The sequence below is a fragment of the Schistocerca cancellata genome, chromosome 6 (genome assembly GCF_023864275.1).
Source record: "Schistocerca cancellata isolate TAMUIC-IGC-003103 chromosome 6, iqSchCanc2.1, whole genome shotgun sequence".
Lineage (NCBI taxonomy): Eukaryota > Metazoa > Arthropoda > Insecta > Orthoptera > Acrididae > Schistocerca > Schistocerca cancellata.
In genome coordinates, this window is record NC_064631.1 from 12,126,305 (window position 1) to 12,148,910 (window position 22,606).

Below are 22,606 nucleotides of genomic sequence, written 5' to 3' on the forward strand. Positions count from 1 at the left end.
CCGGGAATCGAACCCGGGAACCCGGGCGCGGGAAGAGAGAACGCTACCTCACGACCAGGAGCTGCGGACTAAAAATCTCCGGGCCGATTTGACTGGGCATGGACACGACTGATTTATTAAGTGGAAGGAGGAGGGAACGAGTCGCCTCACCATTCTTCGTTATCGTTCGTCTACACTGCAGCCGGCGGCAGGCGCTGCGTCGGTGCGGCGCGTCCCCTCGGAGCTGTGCTGCACGGGTCGGCTGCCCTCGTCAGCAGTAGCGGCGTTGAGGCGGGGCCCAGCTGTACGACCTCCGCGTTGTCTGCCCGTAGCCGAAGCTGTGCTGTCACAGCGTCGGAAGGCGGATGTTGGCGACGAGTGCCGGAGCCCCCAGGTCCTCCCGCTTCCGCGGTGTCTCCACAACTCCCTTTCTTCGCTTCTCATCCCTCTCTCAGCTCAACTCCTCTTCGGAACATTACTCCTTTCGGCGTTGTCACTAACCGACGAAATTTCCAATGTTGCCCAATGACAGATAGCCGTTTCATCGCCACGCCTCTCCGTTCAAATGTTTCAAATGGCTCTAAGCACTGTGGGACTTAACAACTGAGGTCATCAGTCCCCTAGACGTAAAACTCCTTAAACCTAAGAGACATCCATGCCCGAGGCAGGATTCGAAACTGCGACGGCAGCAGCAGCGCAGTTTCGGACTGAAGCACCTACAACCACTCGGCCACAGCGGCCGGCTAGCCGTTCAGAGTGGAAATTTTCTTTGTGGCGTGGGCTGGAGTGTGGCTCGTGAATTGGCATCTTTATCACGATTTCGGATTCTTACGATGTTTTCCCGCATTCCGAGGCTGTTGGTGGAGTGGGTACACACCACCTCTTTATACGTTAACCACTCTCTGCGTGAGTCCTGCACAGACTCAAGTGGGGACTCCGTTTCAAAATCTGCTGGCGTCCGTCATTTATACGGAATCTGCTCACTGTGGAGAAAAAACATCTTCTTAAGAATGCTCGCTTCTTTCACACGTTTCCCTGCGCCTATTCCCTGCCCTTTTTGCAAGCTCCTCCCTGTGCCCATGGGGTGCTGGAATTGTCGCTACATGTTAGTTTTCTACGGCAGGTAAAATGACTGCCGCAAGGCTAGAAGAACTCAGATGCTTTCGAATTCTCGGCGCTCTGTCCTAGTGGCTGCAGGTGTCTAACAGCTCTCGGCACGCTGCTCGTTCCTTCTCGTCGTGTCCCTTCTTGAGCGAGGCGAGGACGCCGGCCCGGCTCCCCGCTGTGTCCTTTCAGACTGACTGCACCCGGGGGCTCGCCCCAGGGAAGTCAGGCCCCTTCCTCCTCCACGTCCGCTCGCGGCGACTTGGTGAAAGTGCCTGCGGCATTACACCTGTTTACTGTGCTTGGTTCCTTGCAGGAACTTCAATTACTTCGTCCAGTACGTGCCCAGTGAGGATTATTATTTTGCCCGACGACGATCTGGAACGACTAGAGAGTAAAGAAATTAATATCCCCCGCACAAAATACGTAGAGGGTGACGTCGAAATTAGTCGTAAGCATCGGGATATAGCTTCACTTCAGCCAGAGAATCCTGAGTTTCTGAAAATTAGGAATGAGCTACCCGAACATCGAGCGTGCGAGGCCTTACGTGCACGTATTATTCTTTGCCGAACGGAGTTCTCTTCGTCCGAAACCCTCCTGACAGCGAGAGATAAAAGTCTGCAATCCACAAAAATACTGGGAACCTTAAAAAGTGGATCGATCTGTTGTTCAGCCACTACGGGCCTCCAAAGTGCTCACGATTCTTTTATGGGGTGTGCAGTTCTACAACATGGAATCAGTCGCTGCCAAGCTACTGGCAAAGTGGCAAAGTGCGTTCTGTGCCTGAAAGCTAAACCGCTGATAGAAGTACATACAGGACTGATGCTGCACGTCACTGCATCAGGCACAAGAGCACTTACACTCATGGGCCAAAACATTATGACTATCTGCTTAACAGCTTGTTCCTCCGTCTTTGATACGAAATACATCATTGATTCTACGTATCTGGGATCCGACAGTTCGTTGGTAGCTTTCTAGAAGTATGTAGCGTTAGATGTCTACGCACAGGTCATGTAATCCCCGTAAATAACGGGCCGCTGATCTGCGTACTCCGTGATGGTGTCAGTTAGTGACCCAGATCCATTCCATACGATTTATATCAGGCGAATTTGGTCGGCGAGACATCAGTGTGAGTTTAATATAGTGCTCCTCAGACCACTGTAGCACTGTTCTGGATCCGAAACACAGACTGTTCCGCTGCTGAAAGATTACATCGCCGTCGGGAAAGACATCAGGCTTGAGGGGATGCAGATAGTTCGCAGCTGTCAGCGTGTCTACCACAGGCCCTCTGCAAGCACAGGAGAGTGTCTGTCATAGCATAATACCGCTCCACCAGCCTGCGTCCGTGGCGCGCTGCATGTTTCGAGCCGCCGTTCATCCGTTTGTGAAGACGAACCATATACCAAGTCTAGCAAAAATGTGATCGACGGAAGTGCCAACCTGTTTCTATTGATCGGCTTTCAAATCCCGGTGGTCCCGTGCATACCGCAGTCGGAACTGACGATGTCGTTGGGTCACCATGTGAAGAAGTAAGGTTGGTCTACTGCGGAGCTCCACGTTCAACAATGTACGATAAACGGTATGCTCCAAAACACTTGTGCAGCAACCAGCAGAGATGCCCCAGATCATCATCTGTCCTACTTTACAGAGCAGGAAAACCTCCGAGCCCTACGTTCTGTGAAGAGTGCTAGACGTCAACCATTTGGCTCCTGTTTGTAGTTTCACTGTCTTTCTACCTCTTTCCGTAGACGCTCACGACAGTAACACGTTAACATTCGACCAGCTTCGCCGTTTTCGAGACACACGTTCACAGGCTCTGCGTTATGATAATCTACCACATTTCAGAGTCGCTTATCTCAATGCATTTTCCCTTTTGTAGCCCACATCTTCGTCCCTATCTGCTCCACTTACATACTTCTGCCAACGCGGCACGTGCCCTCAGCACCACCAGGCGGCATCCAGAGTCGCGGTGGTCAGAGGTCACAATGTCTTGGCTCATCAGTGTGTGTCAGTAGACAGCAGGTGGAGCTGGAGCTCGTTTTCTGTCGACCTGATCACCGGTGGCGAGGACCTCATCCAAAGTATTGGGTACATTAAGCTGTTCGTCAACTAAAACAGCTAAGAAGACAGTTATTGAGAAAATAAAGGAAAATAAAGGTTAGCCCTGTAATTAAAAAGGGCTTTTTTTGGATTTCTCATTCAGGAATAGCAATCTAAGAGGCAAAAAAAAAAAAAAAAAAAAAAAAAAAAAACGAATCATGACTACGGAAATAACATTTATTGAAGTACAGGGGAAACGAATGTACAATAAATGTAGTTAAACATTAGTTACTAAATAATCAAGAAAGATTCTCATTGTTTGTATTAACCATAGTATCACCAGGCAGTGGTAAAAATTACTCGTACAATTCTCTTTCATTAAAAACTGATAATAGGTATCGCTCTATGTTTATGGACACTTTTCTGTTTCTCGTTCACCTTGTGAAGTACTATATTGTGCAGCAGTTAACTGGTTAAAGTTTTAAAAATTGGAAACTAAAATACACGTTTGATGTTCAAGCTCATACTTTGCCCTGGGTTGATGCTATCTGTGACTATAATTCTAATTCTGTGTAAATTTCATTCGTCAACCTCGAATTTGAGTTTTACGGTACACTGTTGCGACTCTAATTATTGAACTTCATTTTCGTCATTGATTTATACACCAACCATTACTACTGGCAGTTTGTCACAGTAGCACAACGTGTTCTTGTAAGGAAGATTTTCTGTGATGGGTTTTGAATGATGAAGACTATTTCAATGAGGAAACGAAAGACACTGAAGAATCAAATCACACAGGTAACATTCCAAATAAATACATTACAAATTTTGGTAGAATGCATGGTGCAGAAACTCCAAGACAATGTAAAAGGAATTTCACCAATTAACTAAGGCTGCCGAAGTAATCAGTATAGTTGAATCATTCAAGAAGTTTTTCTCATCTGAAACTGAAAGGAACATTGGTGATCATGTAGATGAAGAAGCTAAAGGAAAAAAAAATGTTTCTCCTGCCAGCGACTCTGAAATATATGGTTTGAAGGGAATTTTTCTTTTAATGGGAGTTTACTGGGACACCAAATTTCATGATCTGCTTCGTGGTCAAATTTATTGGGGAGAGCCGTATGTAGAGGAACTGTGCCTAAGACAAGAGCTAATCCACTTTCGAAAATCATTTGTTTTGATCATAAGGGCACCAGGGTAGAAACATGTCCAAGTTGCAGATTTATGCCGGTGTGTGAGTTATATGAAGAATTGAACAGAATACTCCCCAGGTACATGAGAGATGCACCTCACAATACAAATGATGAAATTCTAGGTCTTTTCGGAGGTCTTTTTCTATTTCAATTTTTCATCACAGACAATCCTGTGAAACATTGTATATTTGTTATAATTGTCAGTAGTGCAGCTGGACGATACAATAAAAATGGAAGTGTGTGCTGCAAAAGACAGCAGACCTGCCTGTCAACGAGGCGCCTTTGAGACTGTGAAGAGACTGGTGGAGCCTTTACAGAATGCAGGCTACAACATCACAACTGATCGTTTCTATACTTATGTGGAGTTCGTGGTATTTTGAACGCAGACTGCAAATTTACTAGGTTTGGGACACTTTAATCCAATAGAAAATTCATACTCCAACAACTTAAGGCGACAGCAGATAGAAAGCTGTATTTCTCCTACTTTGCATTTACAGATCTACACTAAGAAGCCTCCAGCAACGGTTTTCTCATGCATCACAAAGGAAACGCTGATGAAGTGCAGAAGTAGTTGCGGCAGAAAAGAAAACTCACCTACACCTATATTATAATTCCACTACTCTGCAAAAAGATATATGGCGCTAGAGCCACCGTCGATGATCCATAAAAATGCAAGGACTTGAAATGACCCCGGTTACCTGTGATTTACATTATAGATGACATTCTTGGATGAAAACTAGAAATAATCAGAATTATTCCAAATGCAGATTCAACTAGGAAAGCAAGTTGTTACATATGCAGGAAGAATACAAGTAACCAAATGGCCAGAGTAAGCTCACAAAATTCAAGTGAACCTGTGTAAACTGCGATCATTATCTGTGTAAGAGTAATTCAGACTCAATCGTTTTTTGTGTAGGGGGTAATCATCAAATGACAGTATTCTCTCCAGTCTAAGAATGTTTCACCAAAGTCTTTAGTATAACGTAACCGCATACAAACTTTGGGTATCAAGTACATTCAGCTATGGACCTTATGTTTCTGCGTAAAAAAATGGAAGACCTGCAGCCGTCTTCTTGTTGTTATGTATTACATAGCTGCCAGTTTAGGTGATTCAGGCCTTAACTGATGCTGAGGGTGTTAACTCCAATCGTATAGACGATTCCATCAGTGGCTGACATCTATGAATTGTTTTCTGTAGACTGTAACAACGATGTTGTGTTGATGGTTAAAGACACAACATTGTTAGAATCTACGAAAAACTCTTAGCTATACAATAAATAAGATAGAAAGGACGGCTGCAGGTGTTCTATTTTAGTACATACCCTATGTGATCACAAGTATTCTGGACCCCCCAAAAACATACGTTTTTCGTATTATGTGCATTGTGCTGCCACCTGCTGCCAGGTACTCTATATCAGCAACCTCAGTAGTTACCAGACATCGTGAGAGAGCAGAATGGGGCGCGCCGCGGAAGTCACGGACTTCGAACGCGGTCAGGTGATTGGGTGTCACTTGTGGCATACGTCTGTACGCAAGATTTCCACTCTCCTAAACATCCCTAGGTTCAAATGGCTCTGAGCACTATGAGACTTAACATCTGAGGTCATCAATCCCTTAGAGCTTAGAACTGTTTAAACCTTACTAACCTAAGAACATCACGCACATCCATGCCCGAGGTAGGATTCGAACATGTGAGCATAGCAGTGGCGGGTCCGGACTGAAGCGCCTAGAACCACTCGGCCACAGCGGCCGGCAAACATCCCTAGGTCCACTGTTTCCGATGTTGAGAATGAAGTGGAAACGTGGAGGGACACGTACGGCACAAATGCGTACAGGCCGCCCTTGTCTGTTGACTGACAGAGACCGCCGACAGTTGAAGAGGGTCGTAATGTTTAATAGTCAGACATCTATCCAGACCATCACACAGGAATTTCATACTGCATGAGGATCCACTGCAAGTACTATGACAGGCGGGAAGTGAGAAAACTTGGATTTCATGGTCAAGCAGCTGCTCATAATCTACACAGCACGCCGGTAAATGCCAAACGAGGCCTCGCTTGGTGTAAGGAGCGTAAACATTGGGTGATTGAACAGTGGGGAAACGTTGTGTGAGTGACTAATCACGGTACACAATGTGGCGATCCGATGGCAGGGTGTGCGTATGGCGAATACCCGGTGAACATCATCTTCCAGCGTGTGTAGTGCCAACACTAAAATGCGAAGATGGAGGTGTTACGGTGTGGTCGTGTTTTTCATGGAGGGGTCTTGCACCTCTTGTTGTTTTGCGTGGCACTATCACAACACAGGCCCACATTGATGTTTTAAACACCTTCTTGCTTCCTAACGTTGAAGAGCAATTCGGGGATGGCGATTGCACCTTCCAACACTATCGAGTCTTTCTACTATTTTTTTTTTTTTTTACTTGAGATGGACGTAAATTTAAAACGTAGAACAAGGTGGAACCATTATCCACTGGTGGTTTTTACCACTCCCAGAAAAATTATTTACAAATAATTTCTCTTCAGAGAAGATAAATATCCTTTAAAAGGTCCTTTACTAGATCTATGGGACTAACTAGGATTCATAACCCTTAATTTGAAAGGACCGTCTGTCACAAGAGGAAATAACATAACCATATTGTCTTCAATATGACCCACCTAGAGCAATTAAAATTAATCGTCTGCTGCAGAGTTTTGTTGGCCAGAAATTTTTTTCTACGCTGTATCTGGCGTATTCTCGTGCTCACTTGAATGATGATGATGATGATGATGTTTGGTTTGTGGGGCGCTCAACTGCGTGGTTATCAGCGCCCGTACAATTTCCCAATCTTTGCTCAGTCCAATTTCGCCACTTTCCTGGATGATGATGAAATGATGAGGACAACACAAACACCCAGTCATCTCGAGGCAGGTGAAAATCCCTGACCCCGCCGGGAATCGAACCCGGGACCCCGTGCTCGGGAAGCGAGAACGCTACCGCGAGACCACGAGCGGCGGACTTGTTGTGCTCACTTGAATGAGAGTTTCAACTCCACTTTCCCTCTCTGCCTGAACATGTCACTCTCGGCGCTTGCACAGGTAGCAGATGAATGCCGCCGCAGCAGACGACCAGCTGTGCACTCCCAGTGAAACTGGTGTGGGGCAGTTACAGTCGGCATAAAAGGGAGACTGCCCCGTCGACTAGAGCTAACGGTTGGCCGCCTCTGCCGGCTGGTTGGCCCGCGCCCTCGCAGCCGCGGTCTGCAACTGGTTCCTAAAGGCGGTCGGCGCAACAAACCATTTGCGCCTCAGTGGGCTCCCTGCTTTAGACCCTGAGAGCCTTCCACTACACCAATTTTCCGCGGCAAACAGGTACCACCGATGGCTTGCCTGCATGGTGGACTATTGGTTGAATGGGGTGAAGTAATTTTCACATTCACCATGCCTTAGTGTTTGGGCTGGTCAGTCACCTCTTACGCTATTCGAGTAGCTCATAATTGCCCTAACCAACAGAATTATTATAAATGAGGTAGTTAATTATGTGACTCTAATTTCTAAATCAATTACATCAGGGGCGGGCAAACGTTGCATATCTTTAAAAAGCACGCCCACCGGCGCGGACATCCTAGAAGCCGTTGAAGAAGCTGTCGATTCAGCTGGCTTAAACTGGGAACGTTTGGTGTCAGTGACAACAGACGGAGCACCTGCAATGAAAGGGGAACAAATGGGATTTGTTGGATTACTCAGAAAAAAGCTACAGCGTACAGAAGAATCATTGTACAGCATCCACTGTATTTTGCACCAAGAAGTACTCTGTGCAAAAGCAGCAAAACTGGGGGAGGTCATGCAAGTGGTTACTCGGGCAGTTAATTATTTGAGATGCCACGGGCTTACACATAGACAGTTTCACACATACTTAGCTGAAACTGGGGAAGAGTACGGAGACATATCTCACCTCAGTGAAGTCCGCTGGCTTAGCCGCGGTAATGTACTCAAAACACTTTTTGAGCTGAGAATACTAATAAATCAGTTTTTAAATGACAAAGAAGGTACAACCCCAAGTTAGAAGATCCAGAGTGGGCTGCCGCCCTTGCATTTTTAGTGAACATTACCGGACATATGAATGCATTGAACACAATTTTACAAGGAGAAAATCAGCTAATTTGTGAAATGGCTGAAAAGGTGCAAGCTTTCACTAGCAAGCTTCAGCTGTGGGAAAGACAGCCCTCGTCAGGGAACACAGTCCATTTCCCTACTCTGTCTACTGTGCGAGAACAGAATTGCAAAGAATATGTTTCCGTACTTAGTGCAATAAAAGAGGAATGTCTCAAGCGATTTGGGGATATATCATATTTCTCCCGAGAGTTTGAATGGTTCTCGAGACCATTTGCTGCTTCTGTACATGACATTCATCCCAATTTGCAAATGGAATTAATAGATATTCAGTGTAATTCTCGTCTGAGAGACAAGTTCCTTTTGGAAAGACGTGTAATAGACTTTCATCACGACTTTCGACAGCAAGAGTTTGCTCGTCTCCATCGTGAAGCAGCGAAGATAATGTCAGTGTTTGGCTCGACATACGTTTGTGAGAGATTTTTTTCTGTTATGAAAATTAATAAGTCTCGGTTAAGAGCAAACATCAGTGATGGAAATTTACGTAACTGTTTGCGTTTGTCTGTATGTAGAAATTTTGTTCCAGACATTAAACGTATTGTAAACTCCACCTGTGATAATTAAATAAAACGTATCGTAAGTAAAAGGCACTCTTTCAAACCATGATTTCTTTCAAGCACTCCTACTAACCTTATTCCTTCATTCAATAAAGCAATCTAGGAAACAAACCGCATTACAGAGGAAGGAGTGGAGAGACGGTATGGTGGGGAGGGGATAGAAGCGGGTGGCCAGCTTGCCGCTGTGTGCACGCAGAACACCTGTTAACTGGACGCGTGCAAGTGCACCGCACACGTGCAGGATTCCAGCCCGCCCCTGCACTAAGCAATGGTGAATACATAATATACGAGCGAATGGAACAATGACTGATATGAAAGGATAGTTGGACTGACCATATAGCAGAAATTCTGAGTTGCAGACAGGCACAACAAGAAGAGTGTCAGGCAAATAAACTTTCGGCCAAAAAGGCCTTTATCGGAATTAGACGACATACACACATTCACATAAACAAACGCAACTCACACACACATGACCACGGTCTCTGGCTTCCGAGGCCAGACTGAAAAGAATAGAAGGTAGTTAAATGTACATCGGCACAATATAAAAACAAGATGTAAATTATGTGCTTCAACGTGAGTAGTGAGAGAGCCGCACCATCTATTAAAAATGTTAAAGATAAAATTTATAGAAGCGGCAAACGAACCAGTAGTGGAAAGTAGCATAAAAATAAAATAAGCGTAATGACTTTAAGTATCCAGAAAGGAGGAACAGTATCAATTAGGCGACTAAAATTAAAGCGAGGAGAGGAAAGTCTAAGGGGAAGATTGGTGTGGTTTGAGAGCTATTTCAAAGAGGAATAATCACTTATAAGACACATGTGCTTCAGTGTGGTTTGCTCGTTGAGGATAGCTGAAGGGTTCTTGCTTGAGTAGCACGTAACTTCTGTTTCCTCTGATAATTAAAGGACGCGACAGTTATGGTGACGATGAAGAATACTCACCTTTGTTTAATTGCCTGACTCTATTAAAAAACTCAGTTGCGGATGTCCTTCCTACCAAATCTTATTACGTAAAACAGTATATGAGATGTCAAAAATCAGTAGAGTTCCGGTTGTGTTCCACTACATTTCCAGTTGAAGCCACGCCGTCACAGAGTCACGCTGATTCACTCTGATTCCTCTTTCGTGAAGAGAACTGTTACCCAGACTGATGTACCAGCTTGAGTGATGGGAAAATTTTTTCTCATTAGCCACGGGCACGCATCCAGTACGTGAGCCAAGTGTACAACTACACTGGAGAGCCAAAGAAACTGGCACACCTGCTTAGTATCGTATAGGCCCGCCACGAGCACGCAGAAGTGCCGCAACACGACGTGGCACGGTCTCCACAAATGTCTGAAGTAGTGCTGGAGGGAATGACACCATGAATCCTACAGGACTGCCCATAAATCAGTAAGAGTAAGAAGGGGTGGACATCATTGTTGAACAACCAGTTGTGAGGTATCCCAGATATGCTCAATAACGTTCATGTCTGTGGCGTTTGGTGGCCAGTGGAGGTGTTTAAACTCAGAAGAGTGTTCCTGGAGCCACGCTGTAGCGATTCTGGACGCATGGGGTGTCGCTTTGCAGTGCCGGAATTGCCCAAGTCCTTCGAAATGCACAATGGACATGAGTGGACGCAGGTGGTCACACAGGATGCTCATGTACGTGTCACCTGTCAAAGTCGTATCTAGACGTATCAGGGGTCCCGTATCACTCCAACTGCACATGCCCCACACCATTAAAGAACCTCCAGCAGCTTGAACAGTCCCATGTCGACAGGCAGGGTCCCTGGATTCGTGAGGTTGTCTCCATACCCGTACACGTCTTTTCTCTCGATACGATTTGAAACGAGACTCGTCCGACTAAGCAACATATTTCCAGTCATCAACAGTCAATTGTCGGTGTTGACGGGCCCAAGCGAGACATAAAGCTTAGCGTTGTGCAGTCATCAAGTATACACGAGTGGACCTTCGGGTCGGCAAGCCCATATCGATGATGTTTCGTTGAATAGTTCCCACAATGACACTTGTCGATGCCCAGCATTGAAATCTACAGCAATTTTCGGAAGGGTTTCACTTCTGTCACGCTGAACTATTCTCTTCAGTCGTCGTTGGTCCCGCTCCTGCAGGAACTTTCTCCGACGGCAGCGATGTCGGAAATTTGATGTTTTACCGGTTTCCGAACATTCACCGTACACTCGTGAAATTGTCGTACGGGAGAACTCACGCTTCGTTTCTGTGTCGGAGATGCTGTATCCCATCGCTCGTGTGCCGACTGTAACACCATCTCAAAGTCAAAATCTTGATAGCCTGTCACTTTAGCAGCACTAAGCGAACTAACAACTGCGCCAAACACATGTTCACCTTATATGGGCGTTAGTGACTGCAGCGCCGTATTCTGCATGTTTACATATCTCTGTATTTGAATACGTAAGCCTGTACCAGTTTGCATGGCGCTTCAGTGTGTTATGGGGAGCCACTATCCAGCGCAATCGACTGAAGGTCCTGTACTTTTCAGCAACGTGTCTAATAGCAGTGCTGTAGTTACTTCCATTTTGGTGTGCAAAGCATTGTCGGCCATCAGCTTGAGAGCAGCCGTTTGAAGTTTTGGTCAGCGTATTTTGTGACAGGAAGCTTGTGGGAACTGCGCTGGATATTACCGTGCAATCTCGCCGTTTGCTTCTCCAGTATGCGACATCGCAACTGTGTCCGATCGTAATGCGGTAAGTTCTGACCTTCGGCCCCTGTCTCTCTCATCGTACTTCGGAACTCATGGCTCGCATCTGTCAGTCTATAGAAATGATTAGACATTTGCAGTGAGTGAATAAGTTGGATGCCTTCATGGTCCGTAGAACGAAGATTAGGTGGTGAGTGCAACTTCCTATATCGTAGGCAAACAGTAACAGACGATACATTCCCCATTTTCTAAACATTACCGCAACCACGCGACGACTGGAAAGATCTCCCTCTGGTCATAAGTGCAACAATGCCTCAAGTCCCACGAGAATAGAGGACGTCATGGAAAGTGAAAAAAAGGAATAAGAAAAAATTGAATTACAAAGTGCAGCTGGAAAATCAGACAAACCGATAAATCGAATGACACCTATTAGAAATAGGTGACAGAATTAGTCGAGGTACACGGACTAAGTGGCACAGTTGCTAAACATCTACATACATATTTCGCTAGCCACCAAGTGGTGTGTGGCGGAGGGCACTATTCGCGCGAAAGTCATATTCCTCACACCCCTCTGTTCCACAAGCGGGTTGCGAGAGGGAAAAACCACTGTCTGAATACCTCAGTGGTAGTATAAGAAAGTATGTATAGCCCCAGTGACGTCATTCATGATAGCGGCCGTGACGTCAGCTGATGACGCGAGTACCGTTAGCCAAGATGGCGGCCGCGAAGGCAGCTAATGATGCAAGTACCGTTATCCAAGATCTGCCTTTTGGCAGGAAAGTGCCACGCCCCCCTGGTGGGAAGTTTGAATTTTTGCGGGAAATTGAATTATGTGCTTCTATAGGCCCCTCTTTCCTACGTTCTGCATGATAGGGCGTCATCCTCTTGGAAAATGGGCGGGAATTTCAAAATTTGGAGGGAATTTTTTTTCTCCACTCACGTGACCAGTACTGGCGGCATGCATTCAGTCTTTGCTGAACTGCCATTGTGGAACCATAGTGATGTGTTCGATCATAGAGATGAATGTAAATGATAGAACAGCTTTCAATAGCTGCATTACATGTACGAGGTGCATTCAAGTTCTAAGGCCGCCGATTTTTTTTCTAATTAACTACTCACCCAAAATCGATGAAACTGGCGTTACTTCTCGACGTAATCGCCCTGCAGACGTACACATTTTTCACACGCTGACGCCAAGATTCCATGGCAGCGGCGAAGGCTTCTTTAGGAGTCTGTTTTGACCACTGGAAAATCGCTGAGGCAATAGCAGCACGGCTGGTGAATGTGCGGCCACGGAGAGTGTCTTTCAATGTTGGAAAAAGCCAAAAGTCACTAGGAGCCAGGTCAGGTGAGGAGGGAGCATGAGGAATCACTTCAAAGTTGTTATCACGAAGAAACTGTTGCGTAACGTTAGCTCGATGTGCGGGTGCGTTGTCTTGGTGAAACAGCACACGCGCAGCCCTTCCCGGACGTTTTTGTTGCAGTGCAGGAAGGAATTTGTTCTTAAAAACATTTTCGTAGGATGCACCTGTTACCGTAGTGCCCTTTGGAACGCAATGGGTAAGGATTACGCCCTCGCTGTCCCAGATCATGGACACCATCATTTTTTCAGCACTGGCGGTTACCCAAAATTTTTTGGTGGCGGTGAACCTGTGTGCTTCCATTGAGCTGACTGGCGCTTTGTTTCTGGATTGAAAAATGGCATCCACGTCTCATCCATTGTCACAACCGACGAAAAGAAACTCCCATTCATGCTGTCGTTGCGTGTCAACATTGCTTGGCAACATGCCACACGGGCAGCCATGTGGTCTCCGTCAGCATTTGTGGCACCCACCTGGATGACACTTTTCGTATTTTCAGGTCGTCATGCGGGATTGTGTTCACAGAACCCACAGAAATGCCAACTCTGGAGGCGATCTGTTCAACAGTTATTCGGCGATCCCCCAAAACAATTCTGTCCAATTTCTCGATCATGTTGTCAGGCCAGCTTGTGCGAGCCCGAGGTTGTTTCGGTTTGTTGTCACACGATGTTCTGCCTTCATTAAACTGTCGCACCCACAAACGCACTTTCGACACATCCATAACTCCATCACCACATGTCTCCTTCAACTGTCGATGAATTTCAATTGGTTTCACACCACGCAAATTCAGAAAACGAATGATTTCACGCTGTTCAAGTAAGGAAAGTGTCGCCATTTTAAGTATTTAAAACAGTTCTCATTCTCTCCGCTGGCGGTAAAGTTACATCTGCCGTGCGGTGCTGCCATCTCTGGGACGGATTGACAATGAACACGGCCTCTTTTTAAAACAATGCGCATGTTTCTATCTCTTTCCAGTCCGGAGAAAAAAAAATCGGAGGCCTTAGAACTTGAATGCACCTCGTACACATTCGATCTAGGAATGTACCACAGTTCGCTACATGAGGTATGGAAGAGTATGATAATGGAAGAGTGCAGGAGAAAGAAGAAAAAGAATCCAGTTCAGCAGACTGTAACAGCGCATAGGGATGGAGCCGAGATGCATGATGAAACGAACATATGCTCATGCTCATGCTCATGCACAAACTGTCGAGATATTCAACATGAGGCAAAATGGAAGAGGCTGGTAGTTGATCTCAATTCACTTCAGTGGAAGCATATTCATGTATGTGATATATACCATTGAAGAGCATCTGCTCATCCCCATCCTTGTGGCTGTGCGGAATGTCTTCTATCGAAGAGCTATTGGTGTCTGAGCAGGAGCATTTTAACAGCCATGTTGCCTGTGAGCATACAGCCGAGGACTGTCTCCATAGCCTCCTACATGTACAATAGAAACGAACATTATTGCTTGAACATATGAAGAGGAAGAATACGGTCCTGCAAATAAATGCTTTTCATTAAAGATGCATTACACAACACATGGAAACGTATGTTTCTGCTGGAACTGTCTGTCATTTCTAAAACCTACGTATAAGCTGCCACCCTACAAGAGGCAACTGCCTCCGATCCTGCAGACCAAAGAACTGTCCTTGTTCGCACGTTCATCACTAGGGAGCGCTGCGACAGGTCACGCGATCGTGCAGTTCAGCCAATAGAAGCACAGCATCATGACGTAAGCATGGTGTATATAAGGAGAGCCCTGCAGCTGCACAAAATCTACCGGCATCAGTCAGTCAGTCAGCCCGGATGATGAAGCGCCAGTCATTCCACCAGAGCAGGAGGAGGAAGCAGCAGAAAAGTATGAATCTACTTTGCTCTATTATTAATTTTTGTATTATTATTATTATTATTATTTCTGTAGCAGCAACATATGATACTGATGATTATCCTTCTCTCGCCACCAGATGTATCACTAGAGTTCCCATCCAGACTGTCGGGATCAGCACACATGTTGGCAAGGTCCAACCTGCCAGGACCGGCAAGTTCACCACATCGCGTCCCTCACACGCGGTGGCGGCAAGCTGCAGCCTGTCGAGGTCGACAGGTTCCAACCTGCTGGGGCCTGCAGCCAGGGCATCGGCGGATCCTGTTACGCAGCTTCTCAGCAAGCTGGATGAGGATAATGAGGCTCCATTGTCTGTGCCGCTCACCACTGTCGAGGGTGCAACTACGTACTGGGCTCCATCGTACACACTGGCCACTGGGCCGAGCACAACAGACATGCCGGCATCAGTGCAAGGACAGATGGCTTACTGCGCTGGTGGGGATGAGAAGCTACCCACCCCCAGTGCACCGTCACCTCTACTATTCGCCTCAAGTGGTTCAAAACGTCTTCATCTAGGAATTGAAGTTTCACAAGATGGTGAAGTGTCAGCTGTGTCAGTGCTCGAAAATGTGCCAAAAAATATTAAAGTGCATTTTTCAGACTATGAGTGGGATGAACTCTGTCACCCAAAAACTTACATCAAGAGGCATTTGACTACAGAATATGTTCTGGCCCAATCCTACCAGGACATCTACTCTGGAGGCCTAACTGTGAGTAAATTAACAAGGTACGATGATGCTACACTAAGAGTTAAAAGTGCCTTGGTCAGAGTATATACATGAAGCACTCAACAACTGATAACTTGTTCATCTGCACTCAGCAATAACCACTACAACGGAAAGAGAATATAGATGGCTCCCTTATGTTCAAGCTGTAAACATTGATATCATGAACTGGCTTCGCACATGTAGCATTCACATAGAAGATATAATATAGAAGATTAGTACCTGTATAAGTGCAGTGCCGAAGTCTCTTTCTATTCGTTGAATAGGTGTGGAAAATTTTGAAATTAAAATTACTGATGGAATACCAGGCTATTGCAATGCACCGATAACATTACAGGATATATGTGCAGAATTTGAGGGATATAATAAGCAGCTATTTTCCAAATACTGCACTGCTGTTGCACCGATTAAACAAAAAAAAGTGATTTTTTATGGTGATAATGCTATGTATAATTGTCAGAGGTGAATAAAGAAATATATTTATTGTGGTGTCACCGCCAGACACCACACTTGCTAGGTGGTAGCCTTTAAATCGGCCGCGGTCCGTTAGTATACGTCGGACCCGCGTATCTCCACTATCAGTGATTGCAGACCGAGCACCGCCACACGGCAGGTCTAGTCTAGAGACACTTCCTAGCACTCGCCCCAGTTGTACAGCCGACTTTGCTAGCAATAGTTCACTGTCTCAATACGTTGTCATTTGCAGAGATGACAGTTTAGCATAGCCTTCAGCTACGTCATTTGCTACGACCTAGCAAGGCGCCATATTCCGTTACTATAATCTGAACAGATAATATTGTGAATCATGTACCGTCAAGAGCGACGGTCATCATTAATGGATTAAAGTTAAGTATCAAACTAATTACGTCCGCTTTCTGAATTCTAATTCCTTGTCATGTTCCAGACCTTACGTCAGTAGAGTCCTTCCCTCCTCACGCCAGCCTGCGTGAGCTAAAACGGGTGCTTTTCGGCCTCCTCTAGTAACACGGTGTTGGCTCCTATGCCAACACAACATTTATCATCTCAAATTTGCATTTGTGTTATTTATCTAGACAAAATGACCCTGCATATTATGTCACATGTGAATACGCACATTTTCTTTTTTATATAAAAGCCTATTGCACGCCAGGATTAACACAGTAACTATAATGGCAGGCTGGGTGAAGCACCCTCGCTACAAGGGCACTGTTGTAGGTGACGGGTCATACGATGATGAAGATCCGGAGAAGAAGACTAAGAAGAATAGAGTGCTCCTTCCCGACAGCATACGATCTATAATTGTAGGTCCCTCAAACTGTGGCAAGACAAATCTTCTCATGGCTCTGCCAACAGACATTGATGCAGTTCATTCAGAGCGTGTCTACATATTCTCAAAAACACTATTTCAAATTAGGTATCAGTTACTGCAAAGAATATTAGATGGCGTAGATGGTGTAACATACAGGGGATTCAGTGACAGTGAATATATTCCTCCACCTGAAGTAGAAGCCAAACACTGTCTTCATATTTGACGATGTCTCTGTTGAAAAGCAGGACCAGATTCGTAGATATTCCTGTTTTGATCGTCATATGGGTGTTGACGTATTTTATATGAGACAAACAAATTGCAGGATCCCAAAACAGTTGGTCAGGGCTAACGCCAAACTCATTATAGCATTCAAACAAGATAATCTCAAGTTAAAACACATTTACCAGGCTCATGTGGGAACTGACATGTTGTACAATGAATTTGAAACGGTATGTAGAGATTGTTGGAATCATTCACAGTACGGGTTTTTCGCTATTGACAAAACTTGGAAACTGAATGATGGTAGGTACAGTTGGAACTTCCAGGAGTTTCTCCCTATATAATCGTACAAAAGAGGTGAATGCGTCGTTATACTCTACACCATGGACAAGTTCGCACGCACGTCGGGAGCTCAGGTTTACATAGACAAAATGCTCGCAAGTATACAGATATGATATTTCAAATTCTTGAGGGAAGACTTAACATATTCGGTAAGGCTGTAAGGGAATTAAAGGACAATCAGAAAGTTTCTTGTGCATGATCGACAACGGCTAGAGAAAAGAATTAGCACAATTGAGGAGAGAATAGAAGCTGATGTTCTTATTATTGAGGAGGAGGGGGAGGAGGATCCGAGAAAGAAGAAGAAGAAGAAGGCGTATATAAAGCCTCGCGAAATACAGAGCTTAGGTTAGTATGCGTCAAGATGTCGACTAAGCATAAACCCATTCAGGCGTGTGAAGCTGTTCGAGAGAAATTACGTCTGTTGACGATGGGGCATTTGGAGCGGGAGCAAACACTAACGTAGACAATTAAACCCGTTACCGATTCTATCAGAAAGCTAGCACCACGAGATGATGGCAATGTTGAGAACCATCCAGTTGCTGACTTCACTAACCAGTACACGAGTAGGATAGACAGAACTTTCGATGTCAGCAAGGAGAAACCCTACATGTTTGGCTCTCAGTCTATAAGTTTAACCGATAGCACAATATGGATCGGGAATAAAGAGTTTAAAAGAACACCTGGCTTAGTAAAACTCATTTTCCTAAGAGCGTCAAAAAACTTAATACACTCTGCCGGTGATCGCAGAGCGTATGCAGAAATACTACAATTGACTTAAGTATATAAGAATGCAGACGGAACGTTGAAAAGCAAACAAAACTCTAAATATACTGGCATTATTCAACCTTTACTGAATGAGCAACCCCAAACTATTGGTGAACGTCTTGACGTTCAGCATAAACGAGTGAGTAGTCCCCCCACCCCCGGCCCCGCCAGTATACATATTACGATGAGGCATATTAACTAATACATAGGCCTGCAGCGAGCAATACAGCGCTTTCGAATGAGGTTATCTCAATAATTTCAGAATTTAGAGAAAGAGGAATCATCGAATAATAATAACAGCAAGCATGAAAACAGTGTTTCAGGAACTGTACAAATCAGCACGCAGAACATACCCTCGCAGCCATGTGATGATTAAAGAACTGGATGACTCTTAGCAGGCGGATCTTGTGGATATGGGTCTATACAACCATGAGAATAAAGGTTTCAAGAATATTTTAATGGCCATTGATACATACTCTAAATTCGCATGGGCATTACCTGTGAAAACAAAGACAGGGACAGATGTTGCTGCGGTGTCGAGCGTTTGCTGCAAACAGGAACGAATGATGTCCGGACAACCTGCAAACCGATCATGGTGGAGAGTTTTACAATGAACATTTCGAGACTGCGATGGAGCGGTACGGAATACACCAGTACTCAACGTTTACCCACCTGAAAGCGAGTATCGTGGAGCATTTGAACAGAACAGTGAAAGCTCTAATGTGGAAGCGATTTAATCTTATTGGCTCGTACAAGTGGACGGATATCCTGGCGCAGATAATAGCGAACCAAACATAACACAATAAAAATGAGACCGATTGATTTTCGTGACAATTCACGCATGGGATCAGTATATTTAAGCATTAATATGCTGGATTCACCCAAATAAAGGTTTAATGTAGGTGACTTAGTACGTATTTCAAAGCACAAGACTGCATTTGAGAAATCGTACGTATCAAACATTCAGTCTCCAAAGTGCAGAGAACGTATCCCGTTAGGATAGCAAGCGTGAAGAAATTGGAAGATGCTTCTACACAGAGGAATTGCAGAAGAGCTTTGTACCAGATGTATTCGTCATCGAACGTGTAATAAGACGTCGTGAGAATAGAGCCCTAGTTAAATGGTTGGTTTTCCTTCATCAGAAAACAGCTGGACTGATGCAGACGAATTAGTATATAACAGGATTATTAGTCCTCAGTCAGCCCAGCAGCGTACAATGCATGATAGGAGACACACCATAATAAGAGGCGGACGTCGTATTCTCGACAAATTACCAGCTAAATTACGCATTCCGGGATACAGCTTCTGTGTACCAGGAACAAGGCTTTAGAAACTCTTGGCACGTGGTGATAGAAGTATTAACCTACTCGACGAAGCCTGTCTGGAGCACGACCTAGCCTACGCCGCAAATAAAGATCTGCCAGCACGTCAAATTGCAGGCAGAATTTTACCTGTCAGAGCCAAGGAAATAAGGCGAAGAAAATATATTTGTACAGGTCAACGTGTGGCTGCATTCGTTGTTGATAAAACAATGCGCGGTAAAAGCCTGACTCTGGCTTTGGAGTGATGAATTTCAAACGAATTATGAAAGCAGCGCGGTCCGCTTTGGTGAAGAAGAAGAAATCAGGCCGCCTGAAAAGCTGCATTCTCACATCGATGTGTGCAGCTAAGCATGCAATGATGAATAAGAAGAAGAGGAACAACAACAAGAAGGGAACGATTAAACCACCTCGCGTTCTACCTTTACCCAGGACATCAGGCGGGATTATACCGTTCCTCTTTCCAGACCTTGCGGCTCTAACAGCAATCGGCTCTCTCACAGGAGGTCTTCAGCTGTAGCGGAAAGAGTCAAGAATGCCCAAAACGCCCAAGCGCAGCGAGAGGAGGCAAGAGTCGTGCCATGGAAGCTGCAGCCATTGGAAAGGGTCTGTATTGAAACAGTACAAGAAAGGACTGGGCCTCATATATATATATATATATATATATATATATATATATATATATAAAGCTCTTAAGCTTCTTAAGGTCGTTAAGGAAAAATTCCACATTCCAGGATTCCGTGGTGTCTTTATGCGAGATACATTACCGAAAACAATATGGCAAAGTAATGAATGCGGAATTGTGAATTTAGATGCTGCAGGCGGTCCAGGAACCCATTTGGCCTTATATGTCAAGAAAAGTGCAAATACAGTTTATTATTTTCATCCATTTGGAGATTTATAGCCACCTGAAAAATTGCAACGATACTTCACCAGCAAAAGACGAGTCCTGTACAATTTTCAGCGATATCGGGGCTTTAACACATAATTGTGTGGACATCTCTGCATCATGTTCCTCCTCACGTCCTTGTTGAAACAGCACGTAAAGCTACACCAAAGATAAACGCATGCTCAACATCCAGAACAGTTGATGTATATAACAGCCATCATAGAACGCCCCCCACCACCACCAACAGTTGAGGTTTGGATGCGATGTCGTACATTCTGACGTTAAAAGAACGAGCATCTGTATTACGTCCAAATTACTTTCTCCCGATCGATTGAAGTTCTGGTTATTGGAGTATTGCGCTGATTGCTCTGGAGATGTATAACAGCATCTTAAATATCACAAAGGCCAACAATAAACTTCATCCGGAAACTGACGGTCAGAAGGAGATTCTAGAAATACAACCTGGTCCTTACGACATTGGTGATTTAAACGAAGTCTTAAAACATTCTGGAAAAGGAATTGAACTACCTGCAAACATCAATACACTTAAAACTGAAATACGAACAGAGAAGGCGACAATCGATTTTAGACAGAACGATTCGGAAGGGTCACCACTGGGTTTTGCGAAAGACCGTGTTTTGGTGAAGGATTCCAGTAAATTTTACACATCAGATCAGGCTGTGGACATACTACAAGTCAGCACAACCCACGTTGAGTGTAATATAGCTACAAACGCATATCTCAACGATATTTTGATTCACTCTATTTACGGATTCTTCCCTACAGTTGGAACCGGATAAAAGATAGTTCAGACTCCCACAAACGAGATATACCTTCCGGTGACATTGGACTACCTTGAGCTACGTATTGTGGATCAGAATAATCAACTTGATGACTTTTGGAGTGAAGAAATCATTGTAGGTCTGCATCTAAGACAAGATGGGGATATGGTATAAAGCTAGCACACAGAGCTCATAGTCAGTGTGTCACATAAGCGCAAGATGATAACACGCCTTAATTGGGAGTTCGTTATTTCAATTGGTCTCAGTGCGTGCGATGACGTCACTTAACGTAACACAGTCAGTCGAGTACGATGATCGAATTACACGTCCTGACTTCCACTCACATAAGCCCTTCGCATCAACCACATTTATCAAAAATGATGAATTTGGAATGTTGTTCAACACCAGGACGCTTTAACACTACGTTGCAAGAGCTTCTTACAACTGTAATGCCATTTAAAAATGATGGCGCTGCGCTAACACTCTCGAAGCTGACACGTAATGCTCCGGCATTCCTGTTTCAAGAGATCCGTTATGAACTTAATGGAAAAGGAATCGCCCTCATACGCTTTGCCTGGTTAGCATCAACCCTTAAGACGTTCGTTTTAGCCTCAAGCTCCAATTCGAACAGCTTGGAAAATGCGGGCCGGTTCATAGACGCACCAGATGTCGGATACAGTCGATTCACTGCTTGGGTGCCTCTAAAAATGTTTATGGGTTACTTTGGGGATATGCAGAGAATTGTTATGAACACCAAACAGGAACTTATTTTGGTGTGGAGTGCAATTGATGCCAATTCATACACTCAAAGAGAGGCAGAGGACGTCGAAATCAAAATTAATAGTGTAGTATGGAAAATGCTTCAATCAGTGTTGCTGCGAGGAACGCTTGAATTTTTACAAGTTGTGGATGCCGCCACTTCTCTGCGGCTAACTATCAGGTCTTGGGAGGTTTTCGAATATCCATGTCTTACCTACAGCATCAACACACACATGGGCTATTAAAACATCATTTCAATTGGAGGCACCTCGATTCATCATACTTCCATTTCAAACTCAAAGGCGAGGGAATGTATCAAAAGACTCGAGTGAATTTGACCAATGCAAGTTAACTAATGCCAGAGTCTACTTGAATGCGGAATACTATCCATACAAGAATTTCCATCTACAGTGGGACAGCAATGTATACAGTCTAGCATTTGACATGTATGCGAGATTCCGTGCGTCTTACTATGAAGGAGTTGAAAATGAGGGATGTCTACTCAGTCCACTGAATTTCAAGAAGTTGGAACCAATAATCATGACTGACTGCTCAAAAGAAAATCAGATAATTAGATCAGGATTTGTACAC